Source organism: Taudactylus pleione, unplaced genomic scaffold, assembly GCF_031769625.1.
Source record: "Taudactylus pleione unplaced genomic scaffold, aTauple2 ptg000154l, whole genome shotgun sequence".
Classification (NCBI taxonomy): Eukaryota; Metazoa; Chordata; class Amphibia; order Anura; family Myobatrachidae; genus Taudactylus; species Taudactylus pleione.
Genome location: NW_028284556.1, coordinates 16,766,006 through 16,772,710, shown reverse-complemented (window position 1 = coordinate 16,772,710; position 6,705 = coordinate 16,766,006).

The following is a 6,705-nucleotide window of genomic DNA, read 5'->3' as shown; positions in this document are numbered from 1 at the left end:
GAGCTGGACACAGGCAGATATAGTCACTTACGCTGCGGCAGGCATAGGGGAAAGATGAGATATCAACACTTTCCAATGTAGAAGCTGGCTCCTTTCCTTCCCGATGACTAAGTATATTGTGTAATGTTTATACAAGTAGTGTAAGTCTGTAGCAAGTTTGTGTTAAACTGTAGATTATATGTAACAAGTTTGCAGTGATTTGGTAAAGTGATTTATAGTGCCATGTGTTTAATAGAGGCTGCAGTTTATTCACTATGTGGTTTAAACAATAGCATGGCCTGAGATGCTTAGTGAAGTGTTATATTCTTGTGGTTTAGCGGTAATATTGTGTAGTTAGAGTTGGAATGGAGCTGTTTGCTGTAGAATATACATTTCAGTCTGATGTTAGCTGGTGATTGTACTACTCGGTAGTGGTTAATTATATTGTAATAAGCTCATAAGTACTATAGACTGTTTGATAGTTTATACTTTCTGAAATATTGTATTATGGAATCTGGTGGAAATATTTAGCCATCGGGAAGGAAAGGAGCCAGCTTCTCCATTGGAGAGTGTTGATATCTCATCTTTCTCCTATGCCTGCCACAGCGTGAGTGACTATATCTGCCCCTTGGCTTTTTACATTTTTTGTTACATTACAACCTGTAATTTTTGTTATTTTTTTTTTTATCTGAATTTTATGTGATGGATCTGCACAAAATAGTCTAATTTGGTGAAGTGAAATGAGAAAAATATATATAAAAAAGAATGTTTATAAATAATATTCTGAAAATTGGCATATGCATATGTAATCACCCCCTTGCTATAAAGCCCCTCAAAAGTTCTGGTGCAACCAATTACCTTCAGAAGTCACATAATTAGTGAAATGAAGTCCACCTGTGTGAAATGTAAGTGTCACATGATCTGTCAGTATAAACACACCTTTTCTGAAATGCCCCAGAGGCTGCAACACCACTAAGCAAGAGACCTGTGCAGAATTTTTGTACCCAACTCTAGATCCATATTACTCATTTTTCAGAACAGTTTTGGAAATGGGCATTTACATAACAAGAGTCAACTACTATCATGACAAGATTAATTTCCACTGTGAAAGGTGCTTTCTAATTTATTACATAGCATCCACAACATTTTATGCAGAAACACGATTTTAACTAAACCTATCAGACAAAATACAGTTAAAATTTACAATACTTAGTTTAATCACAGAGGCAATCTCTGTCTTGGATAAATACCTTTGTACTTTAGTATTTTAATTTATATTTTTTTGTATAGATGAATTTTTCCCAGTGTACACTACGTCCCAGTATTGTTATTATAGCTATATGTATGTTAAACACTGTGCTGTTTTTTTTACTTTGTGTAATAACTAAAGTACTATTAGCAGTGGCATAACTAGGAGGGGTCGAGTAGGGCACTGTCGGACCCGTCGGAGGGGTGTTTGTTTATGCAGCCAATAAGTCAGACAGATTCTTATTGGCTGTTGCACCCAGGGCCGGTGCCAGACTGGAGCTCACTCATGAGCTCTGCCTTCCAGCTCCCACAGTGGGTGAAGGGAGAGATGTCATGACATCTCTCTCATAGTGCCGAGCAGGAAGAGCAGACAGCGGTGGGTGCAGGAGCGGAGATTCGGTAAAATATTGTTTTGTGTTCTGTGTGTTTTCTGTGGGGGGCACTACTACTGGGGGCATTGCATAAGGGGCACTACAAGGGGCATAGCATAAGGGGCACTACTACTTGGTGCACTGCATAAGGGGCACTACTATTGGGGCACTGCATAAGGGGCATTACTACTGGGGGCACTGCATAAAAGGCACTGCTACTTGTACTACTACCGGGGCAATGCATAGGGGCACTACTAATGGGGGCATTAAGGTGCATATGGAATGGAGAGAAATGTACCCAAAGTGATGAGAAATGGTGGCGTGTCATGGGGGGCGCCATTTTTCATCTTGCCCTGGGCACCAAAGACCCTTGTTATGCCACTATTAGATGTAGTAAGAACAGTAATTGGGCTAATGCTAAGCTGAACATACAACTGCTTGCAATGTGATTTTTTCCAACTGCACCAGCTCGGGAACCAAGCTAACACAGGTAGGAACAAAGCAGAGTTGTGTGCATTACAGTAGCATTCAGCAATGTAAGGGGCGTGGCCTAACTAGCAAGTGGAGAGGCTGTGTTTTTCTGGAGTTCCCCAGAAAACTGCCTCAAATCACCCCATTACTGCTGCCACGGCTGTCCCAGCGGTTCCCTTCACACCTCCTGACCTCCTACTACCCCTCTGAATTCCTACCTCAGCTCCGGGAGTGATATCCGGCTCCAGCAGCATCGCAGCCTACTCCTCCTCCAGAAGCCCGGGGCTCAATTTTGGAGCCCTGCAGGTCGGCGGCACCGCGACCAGCTCCAACTGCCAGCGCTACCTTCCGGTCCTCTCCCTGGACTCCCCTGGCGGTGCGGGGATATGTGGAGGGGTGATTCATAGCCCGGAGTTCCCCTATCAGCAACCGCGGCCAGAGCCGTGAATAGCGGGTGGCTGCCATCTTGAAAACGGCCCTGGAGATTGGCCTGCATTTCAGACCACACTAGTCTGCTCACAGGCTCTCCTGGTCACCTTCCCCCTGCTGTGCTGCCTCCCTCCTGTCGGATCAGCTCCTCTGCCCTGCCCTGCAGTGTGTGGGCCCCCAAGTGACTCACCTTCCTTGCTGGACCCTTCCTCCACTGTAATCCTCTCCCCTTCTGTGTTAATCACTTTGGATTGACAATCCTTACAACACTGGCAGTCCCTTTTACAACCTGCGGTCTACCAACTACATCAACGTGCACAGTGATCTAACATCAAGGGTCTCCCCCACCCCGGCTACATTGTTTGGTTACCTGCTACTAATCAGAAGGGTGAGTGTATTCACAATAAACTGAACATTTGATTAAATAAAAAGTAGGGGTGAGCGGGTTCGGATTTCTGAAATCCGAACCCCCCCGAGCCCCCCCGATCCGAGGCCGATCCGAGTCAGGCTCGACTTTTCCCGCCTGACACGGATCTGAAATCAAGGCAAAGCGTCATCATCCCGCCTTCCGGGTCTCGCGGGTTTTGGATCCTATATAAGCCAAGGTACCCGCGTCGGCGCCATTTTCTCACTCGGCTGTGGACAGTGAAGAAGAGGGTGGGAGTTAGGGCTGGCTGGGCTGTGTAGTGTAGTGTAGTGCAGTGTAGTGTTGTGCTGCTGTTGTCCATAGGGGCTGTGTCCACTCCTTTAAAGTCCATAGGGGCTGGCTGGACTGTGTTGTGCAGTCAGTTGTCCATAGGGGCTGTGTCCACTCCTAAGTCCTGTGCAGTGTCCCAGTCCTAAAGGGGTGCTGTAGTGTTGTCCAGGGGTTGCTCTGTCCATCAGGGGTGCTCCCCCCAAGTGCAAAAAAATATATATTTTTTCTGTGTTTGTGAATTGTGTGCACTGTGGCTGCATGTGCATCAACAAAGGAGCAGCGCCAAGCGTGCGCCTGTGTCCCATAAGTAAAAGGCCGGCTGGCTTGTCCGTTAAAGGGTGCTGTAACCCCCAAAGGGCACTCCAAACAAAATAAAAATATATATTTTTTTGTGTTTGTGAATTGTGTGCGCAGTAGCCGCACGTGCATCAACAAAGTAGTGCCAAGCGTGCGCCTGTGTCCCATAAATAAAGGGCCGGCTGGATTGACCACTAAAGGGTGCTGTAACCCCCAAAGGGCACTCCAAACAAAATAAAAAAAAAATTTCTGTGTTTGTGAATTGTGTGCACTGTGGCTGCACGTGCATCAATAAGGAATTGTGTGCACTGTGGCTGCACGTGCATCAACAGAGGAGCAGCGCCAAGCGTGCGCCTGTGTCCCATAAGTATAAGGCCGGCTGGCTTGTCCGTTAAAGGGTGCTGTAACCCCCAAAGGGCACTCCAAACAAAATAAAAATATATATTTTTTTGTGTTTGTGAATTGTGTGCGCAGTAGCCGCACGTGCATCAACAAAGTAGTGCCAAGCGTGCGTCTGTGTCCCATAAATAAAGGGCCGGCTGGATTGACCGTTAAAGGGTGCTGTAACCCCCAAAGGGCACTCCAAACAAAATAAAAAATTTTTTTCTGTGTTTGTGAATTGTGTGCACTGTGGCTGCACGTGCATCAACAAGGAATTGTGTGCACTGTGGCTGCACGTGCATCAACAAAGGAGCAGCGCCAAGCGTGCGCCTGTGTCCCATAAGTAAAAGGCTGGCTGGCTTGTCCGTTAAAGGGTGCTGTAACCCCCAAAGGGCACTCCAAACAAAATAAAAATATATATTTTTTTGTGTTTGTGAATTGTGTGCGTAGTAGCCGCACGTGCATCAACAAAGTAGTGCCAAGCGTGCGCCTGTGTCCCATAAATAAAGGGCCAGCTGGATTGACCGCTAAAGGGTGCTGTAACCCCCAAAGGGCACTCCAAACAAAATAAAAAAATATTTTCTGTGTTTGTGAATTGTATGGGCTGTAGCTGCATGTGCATCAACAAAGGAGCAGCGCCAAGCGTGCGCCTTTGTCCCATAAGAAAAAGGCCGGCTGGCTCATTTCTTAAAGGGTGGTGTAACCCACAAAGTGCACTAGTCTCCAACAAAAATAAAAAATTATTTTCTGTGTTTGTGTGCGCCTTAGCCGCACGTATATATCAATATAACATAAATGGAGGACCAAACTTTCTCTGATAAAAATAAAATAGGGAAAGATCAAGAACCACTTCCTCCTAGTGCTGAAGCTGCTGCCACTAGTCATGACATAGACGATAACATGCCATCAACGTCGTCTGCCAAGGCCGATGCCCAATGTCATAGTAGAGGGCACATACATTCCCAAATGACAAAGTTCAGGAAAATGACCTTGAAAAAACATTTAAATCATCTGAAGAGAAACGTAAACTTGCCAATATGCCATTTACGACACGGAGTGGCAAGGAATGGCTAAGGTCTTTCCCTATGTTCATGACTAGTGGTTCAGCTTCACATGACGATGGAAGCCCTCCTCCCACTAAAAAAATCAAACGAGTTAAGCTGGCAAAAGCACAGCAAAGAACTGTGCGTTCTAAGAAGATATCACAAATCCCCAAGGAGAGTCCAAGTGTGGTGGTTGCGATGCCTGACCTTCCCAGCACTGGACGGGAAGAGGTGGCTCTTTCCACCATTTGCACGCCCCCTGCAAGTGCTGAAAGGAGCACCCACAGTCCACTTGCTGATATGCAAATTGAAGATGTCACTGTTGAAGTACAACAGGATGAGGATACTGGTGTAGCTGGCGCTGAGGAGGAAGTTGGCGAGGAGGATTCTGATAGTGATGTGGTTTGTTTAAATCAGGCTCCGGGGGAGACAGTTGTTGTCCGTGGGATGAAAAAACCCATCACAGTCATGCCTGGGCAGAAGACCAAACAATCCACCTCTTTGGTCTGGCAATATTTCTATCCAAATCCGGACAACAACTGTCTTGCCATATGTACCATATGTAAAGGTGAAATAAGTAGGGGTAGGGACGTTAACCACCTAGGAACATCCTCCCTTATACGGCACCTGCAGCACGTTCATAAAAAGTTACTGTCAAGTCCAGAAACTTTGGCTAAGACCGTAAGCAGTCCAGGGACACCTAAATCCCGTTGTCCTGTTGTATCCAAGCGCCTGCAAACCACACCGTCAACTCCCTCCTCGTCAATTTCCTCTTTAGTCAGGATCGGAAGTAGTACTGCAGGCCATGTCACTGGCATGACTGACTCTCCTATCCGGGATTCCTCCGGAGGATCCTGCATTGCTACGCCTCCTGCTGCCGCTGCTGCTGCTGCTGGGAGTCGCTCATCATCCCAGAGCGGAAGTAGGAACACCACTACTTTTACTAAGCAATTGACCCTCCAACAGTCCTTAGCGAGGAGGATGAAGTACGGTTTCAGTAAGAGGCACACCGCCGTCAATCTCTTAGAGAAACTGAGGGAAATCATCGCCCAGTGGCTTACCCCACTTAGACTCTCCTGGGGATTTGTGATATCTTACAACGCCACCAATATTGTGCGGGCATTACATCTGGGCAAATTCCAGCACATCCCATGTTTTGCACACACAATAAACTTGGTGATGCAGAATTTTCTGAAAAGCGACAGGGGTGTGCAGGAGACGCTTTGGGTGGCCCGAAAAATTTCTGGCCACTTTCGCCATTCAGCGACTGCGTGCCGAAGACTGGAGCGCCAGCAAACACTCTAGAATCTGCCCCGCCATCACCTGAAGCAAGAGGTTGTGACGCGGTGGAACTCAACCCTCTATATGCTTCAGAGAATGGAGGAGCAGCAAAAGGCCATTCGAGCCTATACATCCACCTATGACATAGGCAAAGCAGGGGGTATGCACCAGACTCAAGCGCAGTGGAGAATGATTTCCGTGTTGTGCAAGGTTCTCCAGCCCTTCGAACTTGCCACACGTGAAGTCAGTTCAGACACTGCCAGCTTGAGTCAGGTCATTCCCCTCATCAGGCTTTTGCAGAAGCAGCTGGAGAAAGTGAAGGAGGAGCTAAGACGGAGCGATTCCGCTCGGCATGTGGGACTTGTGGATGAAGCCCTTCATTCACTTTGCCAGGATTCCAGGGTGGTCAATCTGTTGAAATCAGACCACTACATTTTGGCCACCGTGCTCGATCCTAGGTTTAAAGCCTATGTGGTGTCTCTCTTTCCGGCTGACACAAGCCTGCAGA